This window comes from Tursiops truncatus, chromosome 17, assembly GCF_011762595.2.
Source record: "Tursiops truncatus isolate mTurTru1 chromosome 17, mTurTru1.mat.Y, whole genome shotgun sequence".
In the NCBI taxonomy this organism is placed as follows: Eukaryota; Metazoa; Chordata; class Mammalia; order Artiodactyla; family Delphinidae; genus Tursiops; species Tursiops truncatus.
In genome coordinates this window covers 29,644,307-29,668,348 of record NC_047050.1, presented here as the reverse complement: position 1 = coordinate 29,668,348, position 24,042 = coordinate 29,644,307, and the positions used below count along the sequence as shown (strand labels likewise).

General features: G+C 37.2%; 1 protein-coding gene across 1 annotated transcript in view; it reads right to left on the bottom strand.

The window, feature by feature from the left end:
• CNBD1 (cyclic nucleotide binding domain containing 1) overlaps positions 1 to 24,042 on the bottom strand; it is a 409,277-nt gene that overhangs the window by 206,081 nt on the left and 179,154 nt on the right. The gene's annotated exons all lie outside the window — the stretch shown is intronic.

The following is a 24,042-nucleotide window of genomic DNA, read 5'->3' as shown; positions in this document are numbered from 1 at the left end:
GAGCTCAAAGCTGAAGGGAAATTAGGAGCTGAAAGAACAAATTCTATTCAGACAAGACTATGTGAGCAAAGTGTGTGTAATAAGTTTGATTGCTTGAGAAATTGAAAAATAGACAATTTGTTGGAGTATAGTGAGTGAAAGAGAAATGACATCAGTAAAGGTTGGAGAGGTGAGCAAAGACCAAACTTGTAAAGGCTTATAAGCCCATGGTGGAAAGCTTCCTTCTTTTTTCCATCTGTCCTGGAGGCATTGGGAAATTAGAGAAGAGATAATAGCAGGTGTGAACATTCTTGGTACTATATGCAGAGTGAATTGGAAGGCTGTATAGAGTAAAGATAAGGGTTATTGCATTGGCCTAAATAAGATTCCTGAACTGGAGAGGAGGTGGTAGAGTTAGACTAACCAGATTTGAGATACTTTCAGATATAAAAATAATATGACTCTCTGATAGGTTGATATGGGCATGAAGAAAAGTAAATATCAAATATGACTGTTTTCTATTTTAAGCCCCCCAGATTAATGTCATTTACTGAAATTGGAGGACTATATGGGAAGAATAGTGTGCATGAGAGGAAGAAAGGGACACAGATTTGGGTGGCAGGAAACAAAATTGAGCCTGTGAATTTTGAGACCTGTGAGACATTTAAGTCAACATGTCAAAAATGCAATGAGAAATATCATTTTGGTACCTCAAACTTTTAAAAGATTGTATAAGATATGGGAATGGAATAGCAAAGGAATATAGACAGAGAAGAGAAAGAGACCCAGGACCAAATTATAGTTAGTAGAGAAAGAAAAGCAAGCAAAAGAGGTTAATAAAAATGGCCAGTGAGTTAGGAAAATGTCACAGAAAAAAATGGGGATACTGTTCCAAGGAGAGGGCTTCTAAATTCATCCAGAGTTGGAGTTTTGACAAGAAAAATTATCTAAGGATTGTGGTACTGGGCAATGAAAAGTGTTTGTAATGATGAGCTGGATATGGAGGGAAACAACAATAGGAGGGGCTGAAGGATTAGTGAGAAAGTAAAGGAATCAATTCATCGAAGGTAATGTCAAACATGGACAATTGCAGAGAAGCCTCTCTAGGACTTAAGCAATGTCTTTGGCCTTTGAGAGGTATGAGAAAAGATAATAAATAGCAAGTAAAACCTACTTTCATCATTTCAAATTTATTGGATCCCAAATTCTGGGTACCTATGCCATAAGCTCTCTAGTGGGAACTCCTATCTTAAGAACTATTTCACATGTCCAAACACCATGTATTTGTTCTTTTCCACTTAATACCACTCTGTAAACATGCGTGGATATTTTTTCACATCTATGGTGTGGACTCTGCATTCCACTATTTTTTTTGAAGGAAAACTTCAGGAACCAGGAGCAACTTAAAATCTGTCCATTTCCTTTCATACTTTCATATTTATTAATTACCATCAAATATAATAATCTCAAATAATCTCATACTTTCATATTTATTAATTACCATCAAATATAATGAAATTAACATTAAGTGCAGTGGATATCCTAATCTACACAATAAACAGAGACAAGGTTATATGTGTATACACACACACACACACACACACACACACACATATGTGTATGCAGTAAGTCCCCTACATACGAATGAGTTCCTTTCCAAGAGCACATTCATAAGTCCAATTTGTTTGTAAGTCCAACAAAGTTGGGCTAGGTACCCAACTAACCCAATCAGCTAAATAGTACCATATTGTAATAGGTTTATAATACTTTTCACACAAATAATACATAAAAAACAAACAAAAAATAAATAAAACATTTTAAATCTTACAGTACAGTACCTTGAAAAGCACAGTAGTATAGTACAACATCTGGCATACAGGGGCTGACATCAAGTGAACAGGCAAGAAGAGTTACTGACTGGAGGAGGAAGAGGAGGTGGGAAATGATAGAGCTGAAGGATCATCAATAAGAGATGGAGGGCAAGCTGCAGTTTCACTCATGCCTGATGTTGATGGCACAGGTTCTGGTTCCTTGCTGGATTCAGTTCTATCTATCTTCTTGAAAAAATGATCCAGTGATATCTGGGTGGTAGCTCTTTTTTCCTCATCATAGATAACACGGTAGCACTGGATTGCATTCTGAACAGCTGTTGCAACCTTCATGTACTGTTCTACATTCCGGTCCTGTGCCTCAAAAACTAACAGTCCCTCTTCAAATAAAGAAAATCCCTTTGCTGTTTCCAGCATCGTGTATCTCTTTGGTTCTTCAGTTACTTCTTCCTCTTGCCTCTCTTCACCCTTTCTCTGGGTCTCCAATTCCATCAGGTCTTCATTAGTAAGCTCCTTGTGTTGCACAGCAAGGAGTTCAATGAAGTCATCCTCTTGCAGATCTAGCTCCAGCTTCTCACTGAGGGTCACTAAGTTGCTGAAGACCTCATCCACCTTCTTAAATCTATGAAAATTATGAACAAACTGTAGGCAAAAGTTCTTCCAAACCCCATTCATGGTGATGGCCATAACCTCATACCAAGAAAAGTCTATGTTTTCGATGGCCTTGTAGATGTTATAGCCCTTCCAAAACTGTCACAGGTTGTGCCTGATTCATCACTCGCCTTTACTGCCTGAAAAAAAGTGTGACACAAGTAATATTTCTTGAAAGTTGCTATAATCCCTGGTCCATAGTTTGGATGAGTAATGTAATATTCGATGGCAGATGTACTACTTTGACACTGGAATGAATGTCATTCATGAATGGGGGGTGGCCTGGAGAACTGTTGAGCAGAAAAAGAATGTTGAATGGGACATCCTTCTCCAAGCAATATTTCTCTACCGCCAGGATAAAGTGGTGGAAAAACAGTCCTGGAAAATGGCCTGTGTGCCCCAGGCCTTGGGGTTACTCTTCCACACAAGAGGAAGAGAGCCCTTGGCTATGTTTTTAAGGGCTCTTGGGTTCTCTGAATGATAAATTACAAGAGGCTTCAGCTTCATATCACCAGAAGCATTGCCACCAAACAACAGAGTTAACCTATCCTCTGCTGCTTTATAGCCTGGCTTCAACTTTCCTCCTTCGGTCTGGCATCCTCTTCCAGTACAGTCCTGTCTCATCCACATTAAAAACCTGCTTGAGTAAATATGCTCCTTCCAGAACACTCTTTGACATAAAGCACAGCAAGATATTTTTTGACCCACCTCCTACAGTAATGAAAATTAAAATAAAAAGGAACAAATGAGACCTAATTAAAAGCTTTGCACAGCAAAGGAAACCATAAACAAGATGAAAAGACACACTCAGAATGGGGAAAATATTTGCAAACAAACAACTGACAAAGGATTAATCTCCAAAATATACAAACAGCTCATGCAGCACAATATCAAAAAAAAAAAAAAAAAACAACCCAATCAAAAAATGGGTGGAAGACCTAAATAGACACTTCTCCAAAGAAGACATACAGATGGTCAACAAACTCATGAAAAGATGCTCAACATCACTACTTATTAGAGAAATGCAAATCAAAACTACAAGATTCCATATATACAATGGAATATTGCTCAACCATAAAAAGGAATGAAATTGGGTCATTTGTAGAGACATGGATGGACCTAGAGACTGTCATACAGAATGAAGTAAGTCAGAAAGAGAAAAACAAATACTGTATATTAATGCATACATGCAGAATCTAGAAAAATGGTGTAGATGTTATTATTTGCAAAGCAGAAATAGAGACACAGACATAGAGAACAAACATGGATACCAAGGGGGAAAGGGGTGGAAGGAAAAGGGAGATTGGGATTGACATATATACACTATTGATACTATGTATAAAAAAGATAACTAATAAGAGCCTACTGCATAGCACAGGGAACTCTACTCAATGTGCTGTGGTGACCTAAATGAGAGGGAAATCCAAAAAGAGGGGATATATGTATACGTATAGCTGATTCACTTTGCTTTACAGTAGAAACACAACATTGTAAAGCAACTATACTCCAATAAAAATTAATTTAAAAAACTACACACCATCATTAATAATTTCCCGAAGCATTTCAGGAAATTCCCAGGCAGGTACCGTTTTTTTTTTTTTGCCACTTACTTTTATGTTATGAAGGTTGACCCTAGCCTTGAACCAATGAAAGCAGCCATGGCTGGCATTAAAAGATGCACCCTCTGATTCTTCACTGTGTTTCTTCTTCAAGTCTTCATAAAGGCTTTTAGCTTTCTCTTGAATCAGCATGAAGCTGAGCGGGACTCCGCACACGGAGAAGTTTCTCCATCTCTTCCATTACTTTTCCACGCTTCTTTGATATTATTGTCGACATCATCAGCACAGCAGACTTCACATATTCCATGATCTTGTCCTTTTTCTTTAGAATCATGCTGATGGTTGAATGATTCGTGTTATAGGAGTGAGCAATATCTACTATCGTTTTGCCTCTCTCCAACCTCTGAATGATTTTCACTTTTGTTTCCATCGTTATAGCTTGGTGATTCTTAGCAGTACCAGCTACCTCATCACAGCTTTTACTCTTGCTTCCAGACATCCTGGGCTCGAAATAAACATACTGTACCACTGTGTTCTATAGAGTACTGTAAAGTACACAAAATCACAACCACTTGAAGAGAATGCACACACATGAAAATGTATGCCAGACACGTGAACTAACTTACATGATTGAACATGTGAATGCACATTCGCATCTTTGAAAGTTTACAATTTGAAGGTTCGCATGTAGGGGACTTATTGTACAGCATATTACAATTCTAAATGCTCTTAGAAACTGATATAAATTATGGTGCATTAATTATGCTGTGTACTGCATATATCTTATATTTTTTATTGTTGCTATTGTCTAAAGAATTTTTACATAAAAAAAGGTGAATGCCTGAGAGAGATGTGTATTTGAAAAGGCACTGTCTATATATACAGTTCCTAACCCCATTTGCTGATGGGTTCAATAGATTAGTCCTTACATGTCACCTCTTGTAGAACAGGTTACATAGGTTAAATTATAATTAAGGACCAATGTCTTTCGAAAATAATTTCATGTTGCAGGTTACTTTATGATTGCTCTGTTGCATCATATTATGCTATAACTTTAAATTAAGAGTTGGTGGCATATTTATTTCGTATTTATTTTAAATACGAAATAAATATGCTTACCTAGAGGACAGCCTCAAAGTGAAGTGGTTAACAATAAGAATTACGTTCACAGTGAATGTGAACATGTGTGTTATTGTGTTGGAGGGACACAAGTGGCAGTTACAAAGGATATCCGAAAGCTCTTGGGTAAGTAAGTGTCGTTCACTATATGCAAGTAATCTTATAATCAGATGAAGAAATTCAAGTACAGAGAGTATTTGCAAAGGTCCTTCTACCAAAGGGAACTAGAAAATAAGAATTAGCAGATAAAAAGCAGTCTTTGAGGGCTTCCCTGGTGGCGCAGTGGTTGAGGGTCCTCCTGCCGATGTAGGGGACACGGGTTCGTGCCCCGGTCCGGGAAATCCCACATACCGCAGAATGGCTGGGCCAGTGAGCCATGGCCGCTGAGCCTGCGCGTCCGGAGCCTGTGCTCTGCAACGGGAGAGGCCACAACAGTGAAAGGCCTGTGTACCGAAAAAAGAAAAAAAAAAGCAGTCTTTGAGAGATGAAATGAAATTGAATTAAGGAAAACAGGTGAGGAAAAAAGAACTAAGAAACAGTCCTTGTATACATCCACTGTCTTGCAATTTAATGGATTGCTTATGTATAGCTAATGCTGGGCTAATAGCAGTAGTTGACAATGCTCAGTTGTTCTATAGAAAAGATCATTTGACTGAAAACCTGAACCTAAATTAAAGCACTCACACTAAGGTGCCCAAAGAACAACTAGTGAAACAAAGTGACATCCTGAACTTTGTAGAGAAATTTATATGCACATGAGGAATTTTATATCATGCACACTTTTCCACCAATAATCTTTTCAAAAACTACTGAGTAGTATGCTGAAAATAAGTGCTAATAGTAGCTCACTTTCTTTGAACATTAATCACATTGATTAATGCATATGTAATATCTGCTTCTTTATCTTGGCTAAATATTACACTCTTTTATTCCTACAAGTGATGTCAATGTTGCATTTGTCTGATTTTTTTTTTCATTTATTTTGCACTGAACTAAGAGGTACAGTGCCACATTTTCTTTTTGAGGTAATTAAGAGTCAGAGATTAACTTTCTATGTCAAATAGAATTAGATAAACATACATTTTTTTCCTTGTAAAATAGCCAAGTTCTACTTGCTTAGTCAACATAACATTAATTTAGCACCTATTAGAAGCCAAGTATTCTACTGGCTACTTTACAAATTCATCTTCAGTTAATACTTTCAAATTTAAGGTGAGTTATCATCCTCATTTTACAGTAGAGGGAACAAAATCAGAAAGGTTAATTATCTTGCCCAAATGAATGCAGGTCTATAAAACTCAAAAGGTCAAGCTATTAATGTTACATTATCTCCCAATATTCTACCATGGGGTGTTACAGATGCTGTGGATGTTCCCACTAGACTTCCCTTATCTGGCTGCTGCACCCATCCCTAGCTACTGACAATGGCTCACACTGAAACTCTTCTCGAAGAACTGTTCTTGACAGGCATGAGTCAACTTGTCCAAAGATACACAGGTGGTCCTGTGTCTACCCTCTGCCTGGGGCAGCCCATGGCTAATGCACATCTCCTTTGCTCCTGGACAGAACAATCTCGTGAGTGCAAATTATGCATCAGAACCCCCTTTGAAATCAGGCTGAACTATATTTGAAACCATATCATTACCTAGCTTCTTCCTTTATCCTGACCTCCTTCCCTCACTCCCTTACAGGCTTTTCCTGACAGCCCTGCCTCACATAGGAATCCCTTTTCCAAGCTTCATGAGTAAAAAACCTGACCTAAGACTGTTGGTGACAGGAGAGTCTAGAGAGTAGACTCTGATGATAGGATTTTAAAACTGAATTTCTCATTGGCCAAATATCAATGAGGGCCCCATTACTGATCACAGATGGCATTTGAAGCATGATGAAGCAGGATAATTTCTGAGACTTTCACTGTAGTGATCTAGGACAGGATGCAGGTTACAGGTGCACTAGCTTATTTCGTGTCTTTGGTGTTTGATAGATACAGGGGGAAAAGTAACTCTAAAATTAGTGTGCAGTTGAGTGGATATGGCTGAGAGCTACTAATGCATTAGAGAGGAATGACAGGCTCCGATCAGTTAATCAACAAGTTAAAGCAAATTCTGGGAGTCAGAGTGCCTCCTTGGCATGGTTTAAAGAGACTGTCATCCACTGCAGTTGGAAGGCTAAATAATCATAGGAATTAATTGTAAAAGTAACAGAACATCAGCTGAATTTTCACCTAAGCAATGCTCATATGCCAAAGTTAGGACTTATTAGAAAAGACTGGAACCTTGAAATTTGAGATGTGGATACTTGTATAGCTTCAGTGAAGAAACGGGCAAATTTAGGTTATCTTGAGTCTTATGAGCTAGCAGAAATACCCCCACTTCCCCTTGACAGAATTAAGAGCATCTCCTCTTGTTTAAAAACTATGAAAAGGCCTCAAAGCAGGTGTCTTATAAGACAATGCTTTCCATCTATAATGTTGCACCTCTTCTTCTGTCTGCCAGACCAATCGTGAGGGTCAAACCTCCTGAGGGTCAAACAGCCTGACAATAGATGAACTGCTGAGCCTACTAAGGGAGAAAGTAATTTTATTATGAAGGAGTTGTAAGATCTAATGAGTTTTGCAGTAGATTTGCAGGAGCTTACCTGGAAATGTATCCTGAGAGTGCTGAGTAGAATGTTAAATGGGATAGAAGAAATTCTGTCAGAAATAGGTCATTCTCCCATGACTCAATTTAATTCCCTGACAATGGCCCTTAGAGACATTTTAATAACTAGAAGCTCCACTAGAAGATCAGAGAAGGCAATGGCCTACATTAAATACAGAAGAGATTTCAGAACTGTGGAAGCAAGAATGAAAAGGCTCAGAGAATTTGGTGTGCTAGAGTGGATCCATTATAAAAGAGTGAAAGACTCTGAACCTGATGCTGTTCTCAGGAGCATCCAGAAGACATTCTATTTATCAAGTAATGAATGTCTTTGTGAGGGAGGCACCAATATTTTTGAGAAATCTGTAGTGTAAAGATAAAGTTGCAGAACTGGTCTCCCTGCTATTAATGGGGACAATAGCTTCCCAGAATATCAGAGGACATATGACATCACTTAATTGTCAGAGAAAATGTGAGAGTAATTACTGTTGCAGACAAAATTATCTTAATGATAGCCAGGGCTGGACCTGACATACAGATCTATGGAGATGGCTCAGAGAGCATGACGTTCCTAGAGAAAATATAGATGAGCAGTCACCAAGAGTATTGCTTAATATAAATCAACAGAGATCAAGAATGAATGAACAGAAGGCTGATCAGCTTCCCCAATAGAAAATCAGTTTACTGCCCAGTTCTCAAACCTGTACCAGTTCTCAGATGAAGACTGCATTGACTGGAAGAGAGCCAGATGTCTTTGAAGAATACTCTGCAATACTTTGGCAAATGTATACAGAAGTGATCTCCCCCAGTCCATCACCAAAGATGCCCCATAACCAAGGAAGTGTTAAGGAGAATACTTATATTTTTCAAGAGCATATGGTTATAGGATTTTAGTTGATAATGATATTATGGGATCAGAAAATAAATGGAGTCCTGGCCAAGGTTTATCTCACAGTTTTTCACTGGGTCCATGGGCCCACTTAGTGGTCATTTTCCAAGCTCTTGAATGTATTTTTGAAATGAACATTCACAGCAGCTGTCAGAACCTTCACATTGATTCTTTGGCTAGTGGTTTAAGGATTATTGTTGTAGGAAAAGATAAGTGGAAGTTCCTGAAACAGACCAAATTAGTAAATAAAAAAAATACATATCAAATCCTGGAGTTAGTTGCAGAGCTTAGTTTTACCCTCTGAGAGGCAGGGGTGGTGGTCGTCATCATATCTCATTTATTTCATAAATCTGTCCCATGCAAATGTAAAAATAAAAAAAATTAAAGAGATAGATCATGGTGAATGAAAATGGACTGCTAAAAACTCAGCTTCATGATAGCCCTAAAGCAGTTGATATAGCAGATGTGATATCTTTACTAGAATGGATTCATATTGCCCAGGTATAAGGTGTGGAGCTATTCATCCAGCAAATGCATCCTTTTCCATATCCATTAGGAAGATCAGAAAACATTACTTTCACATGTGATGTATAACATATATATTTTATTGTTGTTTTGTCCAAGAGATAATTTTAACCTTCTGTCACAAGGTAGTGAAAGAGGACCTAAATTATCTGGATACTTCACAGAACATCAGATAGCCCATGATATTAATTGTATCATGTGAATTGTACTTGATGAGCAGGAAGTGACATGCACTCTGGATACGTGGTCAGATAAATGTTCCAGAGGACAGGAGATAGCTGTTAAATCAGTAAAGATTTCAGGAGTTCCCCAGTCTGGGGCATACTTCCCATGTAAAAAACAAGTCGTTACACCTTATCTCACTCACCAAAAAGAAAGAAGTATTTGGTAGACCTCTTCTGATCTATTTTGTTAGGTGTTGCAGAAGGTCACTTTTGAATGGGGCAAAAAAGAGTATGGAAGCATGTCCAAGCTACCCATATGTTTAAGTCATATTCCAGCAGAGTCAATATATAGAGGTATAAAAATTCTGTGTGACCTCAGATACATGGAATCAGAGACAAGATGGCAGAGCAGAAGTACTTGAACTAACCTCCTCTCACAAAAACACCAAAAGCACAACTAACTGCTGAACAACCATTGACAAAAAAGACTGGAACCTACCAAAAAATGATATTCTATATCCAAAGACAAAGAAGAAGCCACAAAAAGATGGTAGGAGGGGTGATTTTGTGATATACTCAAATCCCATACCCACCAGGTGGGCAACTCACAAACTGGAAAATAATTATATCACAGAGGTTCTTTCAAGGGAGTGAGACTTATGATCCCCAAGTCAGGGCTCCTAACCTGGGGGTCTGGCAATGAAAGGAGGAACCCCCAGAGCATTTGGCTTTGAAGACCAGCAGGTTGAAATTCAGGAGATTCACAGGATTGGGGAAAATAGAGACTCCACTCTTGGAGAATGCACATGAGGTTCCACATGCACAAGGACTCAGGGCAAAGCAGTGACTCCATAGGAGCCTGAGCCAGACATACCTGTGGGCTTTGGAGGATATCCTGTGGAGAAGGGTGCCAGCTATACCCCACTGCTGAGGCAAGGAAACTGGTGGCAGAGGCCCCGAGGGAATATTCCAAAGTGTGATCTCTCCTAGAGGTCACCATCTTGCCCCTGAGACCTGGTTCCACCCAACAATCTGCAGGCTCCAGTGCTGGGATGCCTCAGGCCAAACAACCAACAGGTTGGGAACACAGCCCCACCCATCAACAGCCAGGTTTCCTAAAGTCATCCTGAGCCCACAGCCAAATCCAGGCACACCCCTTGACAGAGTTTTGCCCACCTGAGGGACAAGATCCTCCTCCACACACCAATAGGCAGGCACAAGTCCCTCCCACCAGGAAGCCTGAATAAGCCCTTGGACAAACCTCACACACCAGGGGCCAGAAACCACAAGCAAGAACTACAATCCTGAAGCCTGAGGAATGGAGAACACAAACACTGAAAGTTAGACAAAATGAGACAGCAGAGAAATATGTTCCAGATGAAGGAATGATATAAAACCCCAGAAGAACAATTAAAAGAAGTGGAGATAGGTAATATGCTGAAAAAGAATTCAGAACAATGATAGTAAAGATGATCCAAGATCTTAGAAAAAGAATGGAGGCACAGACTGAGAAGATACAAAAAAAAAAAGTTTAAAATAGAGCTAGAAGATTTAAAAAGCAAACAAACAGAGGTGAACAATACAATAACTGAAATGAAAAATATACTAGAAGGAATCAATAACAGAATAAATGAGGCAGAAAAACAAATAAGTGAGCCAGAAGATGTATTGTTGGAAATCACTGCCATGGAACAGAATAAAGAAAAAAGAATGAAAAGAAATGAGGACAGCCTCAGAGACCTCTGGGGCAACATTAAGCACACCAACATTCACATTATAGGGGTCCCAGGAGAAGAGAGAAAGGGTCTGAGAATATATTTGAAGAGATAATAACCAAAAACTTCCCTAACATGGGAAAGGAAACACTCAAGTCCAGGAAGCATAGAGTCTCATACAGGATAATTCCAAAGAGGAACACACTGAGACACATATTAATCAAATTGACAAAAGTGAAAGACAAAGAGAAAATATTAAAAGCAACAGGAGAAAAGCAACAAATAAGATAGAGGGGAATCCTTATAAGGTTATCAGCTGATTTTCAGCAGAAACTCTGCAGGCCAGAAGGTAGTGGCATGATACAGTGATGAAAGGGAAAAGCCTACAACTAAGAATACTCTACCCAGCAAGGCTCTTGTTTAGATTTGATGGAGAAATCAAAAGCTTTACACAAGGGCAAAAGCTAAGAGAATTCACCACAACCAAATCAGGTTTACAACAAATATTAAAGGAACTTCTCTAGGTGGAAAAGAAAAGCCCACAACTAGAAACAAGAAAATTATGAATGGAAAAACTCACCAGTAGAGGCAAACATACAGTAAAGGTAGGAAATCATCTACAAACAAATACGATATCAAAGCCAACAATCATGAGGAGAGTACAAATGCAGGATATTGGACATGTATTCGAAATTAAGAGACCAGCAACTTACAACAGTCGTGTATATATATATATAGACTGCTATATCAAAACCTTGTAGGAACCACAAAGCAAAACTCTACAATAGATGGCCACACAAAAACAAAAAAGCAATCCAAACACCACACAAAAGATAGTCATCAGGGACTTCCCTGGTGGCGCAGTGGTTGGGAGTCTGCGTGCCAATGCAGGGGACACAGGTTTGTGCCCTGGTCTGGGAGGATCCCACGTGTCATGGAGAGGCTGGACCCGTGAGCCATGGTCGCTGAGCCTGTGCGTCCGAAGCCTGTGCTCCACAACAGAAGAGGCCACAGCAGTGAGAGGCCCGTGTACTGCAAAAAGAAAAAAAAAAAAAAAGATAATCATCAAATCACAAGAGAAGAGAACAAAAGAGGAAGGGAAGAAAAAAGGACCTATGAAAACAAATCCTAAACAATTAACAAAATGGCAATAAGAACATACATATCAATAATCAGCTTAAATGTAAATGGATTAAATAGTCCAACCAAGACATAGTCTAGCTGAATGGATACAGAAACAAGACCCATATATATGATGTCTACAAGAGACCCACTTTAGATCCAGAGACACATACAGACATAAAGTGAGGGAATGGAAAAAGGTATTCCATGCAAATGGAAATCGAAAGAAAGCTGGAGTAGAAATACTCATATCAGACAAAACAGACTAAAAAATAAACATGGTTATAAGAGACAAAGAAAGACACTACATAATGATCAATCTGAGAAGACATAACAATTGTAAATATACAAGCACCCAACATAAATCACCTTAATATATAAGGCAAATGCTAACAGCCATAAAAGAAGAAATTGACAGTAACACAATAATAGTGGGAAAGTTTAAAACCCCACTTATATCAATGAAGAGATCATCCAAACAGAAAATCAATAAGGAAACACACGACTTAAATGACACATTAGACCAGAATGACTTAATTGGTATTTACAGAGCATTCCATCCAAAAGCAGCAGAATACACATTCTTTTCAAGTGCACATGGAACATTCTCCAGGATAGATCACATTCTTAGCCACAAAGTGAGCCTCTGAGAATTTAAGAAAATTGAAATTATATAAAGCATCTTTTCTGACCACAATGCTATGAGATTAGAATTCAACTACAAGAAAAAAAACTGAAAGAAACACAAACACATAAAGTTTAAACAATATGTTTCTAAACAACCAATGGATAACTGAAGAAATTAAAGAGGAAATAAAAATATATAGAGATACAAATGGAAAAGAATATACAATGATCCATAACCTATGGGTCCAGAAAAAGCAGTTCTAAGCAGGAAACAATACAATCTTACCTCAGAAAACAAGAAAAATCTCAAATAAACAACCTGACCTTACACCTAAAGCAACTAGAAAAAGAAGAACAGCAAAACCCAAAGTTAGTAGAAGGAAAGAAATCATAAGGATCAGAGAAGAAATAAATGAAATAGCGACGAACAGGACAAGAGAAAAAATCAATGAAACTAAAAGCTGGTTCTTTGAGAAGATAAACAAAACTGATAAACTTTTAGCCAGACTCATCAAGAAAAAAAAGGGAGAGGACTCCAATTAACAGAATTAGAAATGAGAAGTTACAACTGACACCGAAGAAATACAAAGGATCATAAGAGACTACTACAAGCAACTATATGCCAATAAAATGGACAACTTAGATGAAATGGACAAATTCTTAGAAAGGTTCAATCTCCCAAGACTGAACAAGGAAGAAATAGAAAATATGAACTGACCAACCACAAGTACTGAAATTGAAACTGTGATTTAAAAACTTCCAACAAACAAAAGTCCAGGACCAGATGGCTTCACAGGAGAACTCTACCAAACATTTGGAGAAGAATTAACAGCTATTTTTCTGAAGCTCTCCCAAAAAATTGCAAAGGAATTCTATGAGGCCCTCATCACCTTGATACCAAAACCAGGCAAAGATACCACAAAAAAAAGAGAACATTAGAGACGAATGTCACTGATGAATATAAATGCAAAAATCCTCAACAAAATAATATCAACCCAAATACATTAAAAGGGTCATATACTATGATCAAGTGGGATTTACCACAGGAATGCAAGGATTTTTCAATATCCACAAATCAATCAGTGTGATACACCACATCAACAAACTGAAGAATAAAAACCATACCATTATCTCCATAGATGCAGGAAAAGCTTTTGACAAAGCTTTTGACAAGATGGAAGCTCTCCAGAAAGTGGGCATAGAGGGAATGTACCTTATCATAATAAAGGCCATATATGACAAACTCACAACTAACAACATTCTCAAAGGTGAAAAGCTGAAAACATTTCCTCTAAGATCAGGAGCAAAACAAGGATGTCCACACTTACCACTTTTATTAAACATAGTTTTGGAAGTGCTAGCCATGGCAATCAGAGAAGAAAAAGAAATAAAAGGAATCCAAATTGGAAAAGTAAAACTGTCACTGTTTTCTGATGACATGATACCATACATAGAAGATCCTAAATATGTTACTAAAAAACTAGCAGAGTTCATCAATGAATTTGGTAAAGTTGAATTATACAAAATTAATACACAGAAATATCTTGCATTCCTATACACTAACAATGAGAAATCAGAGAGGGAAATCAAGGAAACAATCCCATTTACCATTGTATCAAAAAGAATAAAATACCTAGGAATAAACCTACCTAAGGAGACAAAAGACCTGTACTGTGAAAACAATATGGCACTGATGAAAAAAATCAAAGATTACAGTGACAGATGGAGAGATACACCATGTTCCTGGATTGGAAGAATCAATATTGTCAAAATGACTATATTATCCAAGGCAATCTACAGATTCAATGCAATCCCTATCAAATTACCAATGGCATTTTTCACAGAACTAGAACAAAAATTTTACAATTTGTACAGAAACACAAAAGACCCCAAATAGCCAAAACAATCCTGAGAATGAAAAATGGAGCTGGAGAAATCAGGCTCCCTGGCTTCAGACTATACTAGACAACTACAGTCATCAAAACTGTATGGTACTGACACAAAATAGAAATATAGGTCAGTGGAACAGGATAGAAAGAGTAGAAGTGGGACTTCCATGCTGGTGCAGTTGTTAAGAATCCACCTGCCAATGCAGGGTACCAAAAAATAAATAAAATAAATAAATTTGAAAAATGACCTGTCTAAAAAAATTAAAAATAAAAGACAGAAAAAAATAAAAGAGTAGAAGTAAACCCATGCACCTGTGTTCAATTAATCCATGACAAAGGAGGCAAGAATTTACAATGAAGAAAAGACAGTGTCTTCAATAAGTGATGCTGGGAAAATTAGACAGCTACATGTAAACAATAAATTAGAACATTCTCTAATACCATACACATAAATAAAATGGATCAAAGACCTCAATGTAAGACTGGATAGTATAAAACTCCCAAAGGAAAACATAGGCAGAATATTCTCTGACATAAATTGAAGCAAGATCTTTTTTGATCCACTTCCCAGAGTAATGAAAATAAAAACAAATGAGACCTAATTAAATTTAAAACTTTTTGAACAGGAAACCAGAAGCAAAATGAAAAGACAACCTACAGAATGGGAAAAATATTTGCAAATGAAGTGACCCAACAAGGGTTTAATCTCCAAAATACACAAACAGCTTATGCAGCTCAATATGAAAAACAAAACAAACAACCCAATCAAATAATGGGCAGAAGATGTAAAGAGGCATTTCTCCAAAGAACACATACAGATGGCCAAAAAGCACATGAAAAGATGTTCAACATTGCTAATTATTAGAGAAATGAACATCAAAACTACAATGAGGTATCACCTCACAACAGTCAGAATGGCCATTATTAAAAAATCTACAAGTAATAAAGGTTGGAGATGGTGTGGAGAAAAGGAAACCTTCCTACACTGTTGGTGGGAATATCAATTGATAGATGCACTATGGAGAACAGTATAGAGATTCCTTAAAAATCTAAAAATAGAGCTACCATATGATCCAGCAATCCAACTTCTAGGCATATATTTGGAGAAAATGATACATGCACCACAATGTTCATTGCAGTACATTTACAATATCCAAGACATGGAAGCAACCTATATGTCCATCAACAGAGGAATGGAGAAAGAAGATGTGGTACATATATACAATGGAATATTACTCAGCCATAAAAAAGAATGAAATAATGCCATTTGCAGCAACATGGACAGATCTAGAGATTATCATACTAAGTGAAGTAAGTCAGACAGAGAAAGACAAGTATCATATGATATCGCTTATATGTGGAATCTAAAAAAATGAGACAAATGGGAATTCCCTGGTGGTCCAGTAGTTAGGATTCTGTGTTTTCACTCCTAGGGCTCAGGTTCAATCTCTGATCAAGGAACTAAGATCCCACAAGCCACACAGCAGGGCCAAAAAAATAAATAAATAAAGGAAAAAATTTTTAAATATAAAAAAATGAACTTATTTACAAAACAGACACAGACTCACATACTTCAAAACAAAACTTATGGAACCAAAGGGGAAAGGTGGGGAGGAGGGATAAATTAGGAGTTTGGGATTAACATATAAACACTACCTCATATAAAATAGATAATCAACAAGGACCTACTGTATAGCACAGGGAACTCTACTCAGTATTCTGTAATAATCTATATAGGAAAAGAATCTGAAAAAGAATGGATATACGTACTTGTATAACTGAAGCACTTTGCTGTACACCTGAAACTAACACATATTGTAAATCAACTATATCCCATTATATAATAAAAATTAAATTATAAAAAATAATAGGTGGGGGCTTCCCTGGTGGCGCAGCGGCTGAGAATCTGCCTGCCAATGCAGGGGACACGAGTTCGAGCCCTGGTCTGGGAAGATCCCACATGCCGCGGAGCAACTAGGCCCGTGAGCCACAACTACTGAGCCTGCGCGTCTGGAGCTTGTGCTCCACAACAAGAGAGGCCGCGACAGTGAGAGGCCCGTGCACTGCGATGAAGAGTGGCCCCCACTCACCGCAACTAGAGAAAGCCCTCGCACAGAAACGAAGACCAAACACAGCCAAAAATAAATAAATAAACAAAATTTAAAAAAAAAAAAAAAAAAAAAAAAAAATAATAGGTGAAGAGAAGAATGCTAGATAGCATGAAAGCATAGTATTGCAACCAATAAACAGTATTTATATTCTTCTAGAAAAAATAAATCTGTGTGGAATCTCTGGCAAGTCCCAGCAGGACACTCACAGGGCAGTACCTAACATTCTAAAACAAGTGCATGCTTGCCACAGAAAACTATACATCTTTTGAAAGTACTGTTACTGTACCATAGCCCCACTCAGGGGTGGCCCTGAAGACAGTGGTGAGGAGAAATCCACCCAAAGAACAGAGCTTCAAACAGTGTCAGGTCAACCACTCTTTTTGTGTGGAGAGGAAAGTAGATAAGAATACAAACAGATTTATGAGCAGTGACAAATGATTTGGCTGTTTGGTCAGACAAAATTGGAATATCATGGACAAGGAGGTCTGGGGAAGAGACATACTGTAAACAAACTGCAGGACAGTTTTTGTTCTTTTCTATTACCCGTTGTCTTCAAGCCTATTTCATTGTAAACCAAGATAAGCTATAAAATGTCCTCATACAAACAAGAAAAGTCATTATTATCATAAATACAGGAATATATTACAGGTAAACAAAAGGCAAGCAGTCTCATATATATGAAGAGGGTACCAAAGCTCCAAATATATGAAGGAGATCAAGAAAATAAAACTGATTCCAGGATCCGAAAGAGGATTGCTTTAATGTTCACACAGCAAAAACTCTTAACCTTTTCCTCTCCCACACTCTCCAAATCTCCTTTAATTCTTGGAAAATCTGGATAGTAAATTACCTGGAGTATTGGTTCTTAAGAAATATGTATTAGAATCATCTGCAAGCTTTTCAAAGTACACAAACACCAATAGCCATGATCCAGACTCACTAATTTATAATGTCTCAGATTGGACCCAGTCATTTGTGTAATTTAAAAGCCTTACAAGAATACTTTCACAATGTATACCTCTATCAAGTCATCACATTGTACATTTTAAATATATTACAATTTTTGTCAATTGTACCTTGATAAAGCTGGGAAAAACAACAACAACAACAAAAAACAAACACCATGAGTGATTCTGCTATATATCCCTACCTGAAAAGTACCATTTGAACAAATGTTAAATTGTCTACCCAAATTTGACCTCAGAGCCCTATATTTCATAGAATAGAAAACATTTTAAGAAACATCTTGTTTAAAATCATAGCTTAAGATTTTACTTTAAGCATATTCAATATGCTTTAAAAACTATCTTGAAGACTAGGCAGGGAGCTTAACAACCACATACAGAATATAACATTTATGGGAAAGTATGATTGTGATGTCAATTTACCCAAAACCTCTTGGAATACAGCTGTGGAGACCTACCTACATGCAAGATTATTATGTCACTAACAGAAAGAAGAGAGTTCCTTAGCCAATTTATATAAATATTGACATGATTTCACTTTTAAATGAAACAAACAAATAAATAGAGGGGTAAGTAAGTATGCTATTTAAAGAGATACACATATAGCAAAAAAAAAAAAAAGAATTGAAAGCAGAGATATTAAGGGCATTCAAATTGCTCAGGTCCTGTGGGTATGTTGCAGAGTACAGGTTGGAATAAGCTGCTCCTAGGCAAGAGATGTTTGAGCCTTCCTGGGAGGTCAGCTCCAAGTCTAGACTTGTTCCATTGGGAACACATTCCAGTGACACCAACACCACAGTGCTGAAATATGAGTAAAAGGAAATGCCCCAACAAAATAAATTCTTGAGACATAATCATTCATCAAATATTTATTGCATATTCACTAGGTAATAGGGATACTAGGGTATACATATGGATGTGATTTCTACTTTCCTGAAGTTATATTTTTACAGGTAAAACAATTTCAAACTAAATAGTGCTAATAAAAAGCAAACAACCAAAATGCTGAGATAGAGAATAATGGACATGGAAGATGATAACTTTGGAGCAGTGGTTGGAAATGGGCTCTCTGAAGACAAAATACTTAATCTGAGATGTGAAAGAAGAGCATGACAGGCAAAGAGGCCAGGATGGACAGCATCCTGCAGTGTGAATGTGCTTTCTATACTCAAGAAATGAGTAAAAATTACTATTGCTAGAACATATGGAGCACAGGGAAGGTTGGTAGGAAATGAAGGGAGAGGTGGCAGTAGAGAGATAACACACCTTCTTGTAAGCCATGGTTAGGAGATTTACTCTAAGTACAATCAGAATTCAGATTTGGGTGATAAAACCAAGATTTTAGTTTTATATATATTACTTTTGAGATACCAGTGAAATATGCAATAAATGCGTAAAAACAGGAGCATCTCAGGATACAGAACATCTATCTTCAGAGTATGGGTATAAGATAATAAAAACCAACAACGCAACCAGTGAAGTTGGAGTAAAAATCAGTTAAGTGTGGTTTGCATTCTTGTCCTGGAAGCTGGAAGACAGAAATGACGGAACAGAAAGAGGGTAGAGAAACAAATACATATGGAATCTGAATGAAAATGTTGCAAAGTTCAAGATGGCTCTTAAACATCAGAAAAAATTTACAGTTTTTATTTGATTATAACCTAAACATATTTTCTATAGAAACACCTACCATTTGTCTCAAACTTTAACAGTAGAAAATCATTTACATTTAACTCTTAATGTAGGGTGTGACAAGGGAACATCAGAGGAAGAACTGCTGCCACTGTAACTAATTTTATATGGCAATGAGCTGTCAAGTGATAGCTCTGTCAAAGATATACTTAGCCTCTTGTCCTAACTGGTAGATCGAATTATGTAACTATATGACAAAGTAAAGAATTTCCCCAAATGACAAAATAACAATATGTGCATTGACAATGACTCTTCTGCTATGAAGATACTGGGACCTCCCCTGAGAGAAAGCAAAGCAAATTGGGCCTCAGCTTCATTAGGGTTAGAGCTGGCACCCAAAATATGTGACCAGAAATTTTATTGTCCATATCCAAGATCCAACCTAAAAAAGGGCTCAGCCTAAATGCAGAATCTGTAAGGATGAAGGCATAGCAGCCATACTCATTGTTGGGGAGGTAGTCATGCTTTTGTCCTGGGGGAAGACTTTCTAGATTGAAAGAGGGCATGTCCTTTAAAGAGCTGAACAAGATGTGAAGGTCCCAGTGAAAGACTTTTGCCTCCAGGATATTGAAGAAAGTATAGCAAGGTTCTGACATAAATGTGGGATAATTCCATGTCTATGGAATCCCTGGTAACTCTATTATCATATAGTATATCCAAATTGTTTTCCATTTGTTCTTTATTGTGTACCCAATAAGATGAAAACCTGAATTTGTGATTCATTTGCTAATGTCCCTATTAATTTTAGGAGAAATTTAACTCGGGATATTCATCTATCACCAAAAAATATGTGCCCTTTGAAAGAGAAGTTTTTCACAATTTTGATTTGGCAAAAAACCTGTGCATTTTCCTTTAGATTTAAAACAATTTTTTTTTTGGACATGCCCTTCAGCTTGTGGGACCTTAGTCCTCCAAATCGGATCGAACCTGGGCGCCTTACAGTGGAAGTGCAGAGTCAGAAGCACTGGACCTCCAGGGAATTCCCTGCCTTTAGATTTAAAAACAACCATTTTGTCATAATTTAAATGAACTAATATTTATTAAATACTCAATCTCACTGATATTTATCAACCAATTTTTGAGGGGACTAAAATATAAATTGCTAACCTATGGGAAATCTTAACAATTGGTATCTGATGTGACTTTTTCAAAAAGTATTTGAAAATGATTTTTTCTGAGACATTCTATTGCATAATGAAAATTGTTTTGATCTTTAAAATCAATTGAAATCTTATTTCATTGCTGTACCTCTAAAGGACAAAATAAGGTAAAATCAAGTATAAAAAAATCCATAGAATAGAATAAAAATTATTAAACTAAATCTATTAAACAACAATTTTTCCCTGTGTAATGTCTTTAAATTGTTTTATGTGTGAAATTACAAAGTTATTTAGTAAAGCATACATTCTATAACAATTTATATTTCATAAATCAAGCATAGAGTATTAGTTCTTTACATTTCACTTGGGTGAAAATAGTCCTTCATTTTATGGCCAATAATAGTATTTACACTAATAAGAACATAAATGAAAAAGTACACAAATAGAGAAAATACTAGACCAGAACACTAACTCTCTTTTCTTGAGTTCTTATTATTGACTAGATATCCAAGTTAGGAAGTGGGCTTGGTGTCCTGCTCAATTCACACTAACACTTCCATACCATCACTTCTCCACTCTCCTGTGAAAGTACATTTTCCTTGGAAATTGGACACAGATCTTTATTCCATCTTATTGGTCTCATCAACCAATTCACTGTGTCTCCACCCCAATCTCTGAATATTTGACTCCACACACCCAGTTTTCTTCTCTATCTGAAGTTCTGCCAGCATTCTTGGCATTTCTAATCCAAGGGTGGAAGTCATTCAATAGTCTATATGCTCATATATTTGCCCTACTCATTTCCAGTTGCCTTAACCCCCACTAATTCCCATGACCATTCTTGAAACTTGTCATCATTAGGAAGTGCTCCAGTTCTGAAATACTAAACTCAAACAACCCAGCTTCAGACACTAACCTCCAAATATTTTTGGCTCTGTTGTTCACCAACTGCCATTAAACTTTTTGATCTGGCTAGGAGCCCCAGTCCTTGCATATTTATATATTGTCATTATCTACTTATCCAAAAGTGCATGGCCCAAAATGACTAAATAAATCAAGTCTTTTCAGTGGACCTTCAATTATCTTCTTTTTTCCATTCCTTTCCTTTCTCACTCTCTACACTTTTCCTTGGAGACCTTAAAAACCCTGTGGCTGGCTGTAGTAAAAATCTGTATGCTGATGTTTGCTAAATCTCTACCTTTATCCCAGACCTATAAGCAGAACTGTAAACCTATCTACCTAACCGTTTCCAAACCTAAACTCATCTTTTCCCAACTTTGGTCTTTCCTAAGTATTTTATCTTTGTAAATGATACCACCTTAATGCCTATTGCCTTAAACTTCTGGGCATTTTCCTCAGTTCCTGTGAGTCCTTCTCTCCCTATATTTGTGTCTCTATCATTTGGCAAGTCCTGTTGCCTCTACATTTCAAATATCTTTCAAATGTATCATCTGTTTACATAACCACTAATTCTAAACCATTTCATGCCATCACCATCTCTTATTTGGGTTACAGCCACCTCCCAGTGGGTATAGCTACCTGCAGCCTTGCCTACAACAATACTTTATCCACACTATAATTAAAATAGCTTTATAAAACACAAATCTAGTCAGGTAACTTCTCTGTTAATGACAAAATGTGAATTTCTACAAATTGCCACCATCCCGTCTATCTGTCTTTCAGCATCTTTACATATATAAACTGCATCCCCTAATATTTCTACAAGTAGACTATGTCTACTCCTATATAAAGTCAACCCATGTCCCATTCACCTGCTTAAGGACCTCCCTTCTATCATCAAGTTTGCCCTCACCAACTGATTTTATCCATCAGCATAAAAAACCCTAATCTTTTTATTCCACATCCTTTTCTGGCTACATTGCAACAGCAAATTACCTCCAAAAGTACTGTCTCAATGCCTCTTCTACTATTATCTTGATTTTCTTATTTAACTCCATGTAGATAAAGAACAGATTCTGTAAGATTTTAACAGACGATTTTTTTTAAATTGAGACTTCTTAATGGCGTAGCACATGTACTATCTTCATGAAATTCTGTATTCACTTAAAAAGAATGTTGATTCTGGGCTTCCCTGGGGGCGCAGTTGTTGAGAGTCTGCCTGCTGATGCAGGGGACACGGGTTCGTGCCCTGGTCCGGGAAGATTCCACATGCCACGGAGCGGCTAGGCCCGTGAGCCATGGCCACTGAGCCTGCGTGTCCAGAGCCTGTGCTCCGCAACGGGAGAGGCCACAACAGTGAGAGGCCCGCGTACCGCAAAAAAAAAAAAAAAGAAAAAGAAAAAGAATGTTGATTCTGCAGTTGTTATGTCCTATAAATGTCAAAAAGATGAAGGTGGTAGGTAGAGCCATTCGTATAATCGATATCGTCATTGACATTTTGTCAAGCTCTATAATTTGCTGAGAGATGTGTAAAGTTTTCAATTATAAATATGATTTTGTCTATTTTGTCTATTTCTCCGTTTTAGTTCTGTCAGTTTTTCTTCAGGTACTTTCAAGTTGTAATATTATGTGAATAGACATTTATAATTGTACCTTCCTGAGATATTGACCCTTTTATATTTATGAAGTGCTCTTATCTCTAATAATACTACTTGTTTTATTCTTGAGATTTTTTAAATTGATTTACAACAGTGTTAAAACTTTTATATATAAAATATATATTGCAACTATCTTTTCATTTTGTTTGCCTTCCTTTTTTTTTAATTGAGGCAATTTTGGTTTATAACATTATGTAAATTTCATGTGTACAAAATTATAATTTGACTTCTGAATATATCATACTTCAGTATGGTCACCAGAAAAAGTATAATTTCCATGTGCCACATACATTTGACCCTCTTTACCCATTTTGTCCTTCCGCTCTGGTAATACTCAATCGGTTCTCTGTATCTATGTGTTTTTTTGTTTGTTTGTTTATTTTGTTTTTTAATGTATTCTACATAAGAGTGAAGTCATATGGTATTTGTTTTAGTCTGACTTATTTCACTTAGCATAATACCCTCATGGGCCATCAATGTTGTTGCAAATGGTAAAATTTCATCGTTTTTATGGCTTAGCAGTATTCCATTGTGCTTGTTTGTGTGTGTGTGTACGTATATGAATACCATATTTTCTTTATCCACTTATTCATTGAACGGCTCTTGTTTCCATATTTTTGCCTTTGTAAGCAATGCTGTGATGAACATAGGGAATCATATACATTTTGAAATAGTTTTTTTGTGTTCTTTGGATAAATACTCAGAAGTGGGATAGCTGAGTCAAATGGTAGTTCTATTTTTTTTTTTTTTTTTTTTTTTTTTTTGCTGTATGCGGGCCTCTCACTGTTGTGGCCTCTCCCATTGCGGAGCACAGGCTCCAGACGCACAGGCTCCATGGCCATGGCTCATGGGCCTAGCTGCTCCACGGCATGTGGGATCTTCCCAGACCGGGGCACGAACCCGTGTCCC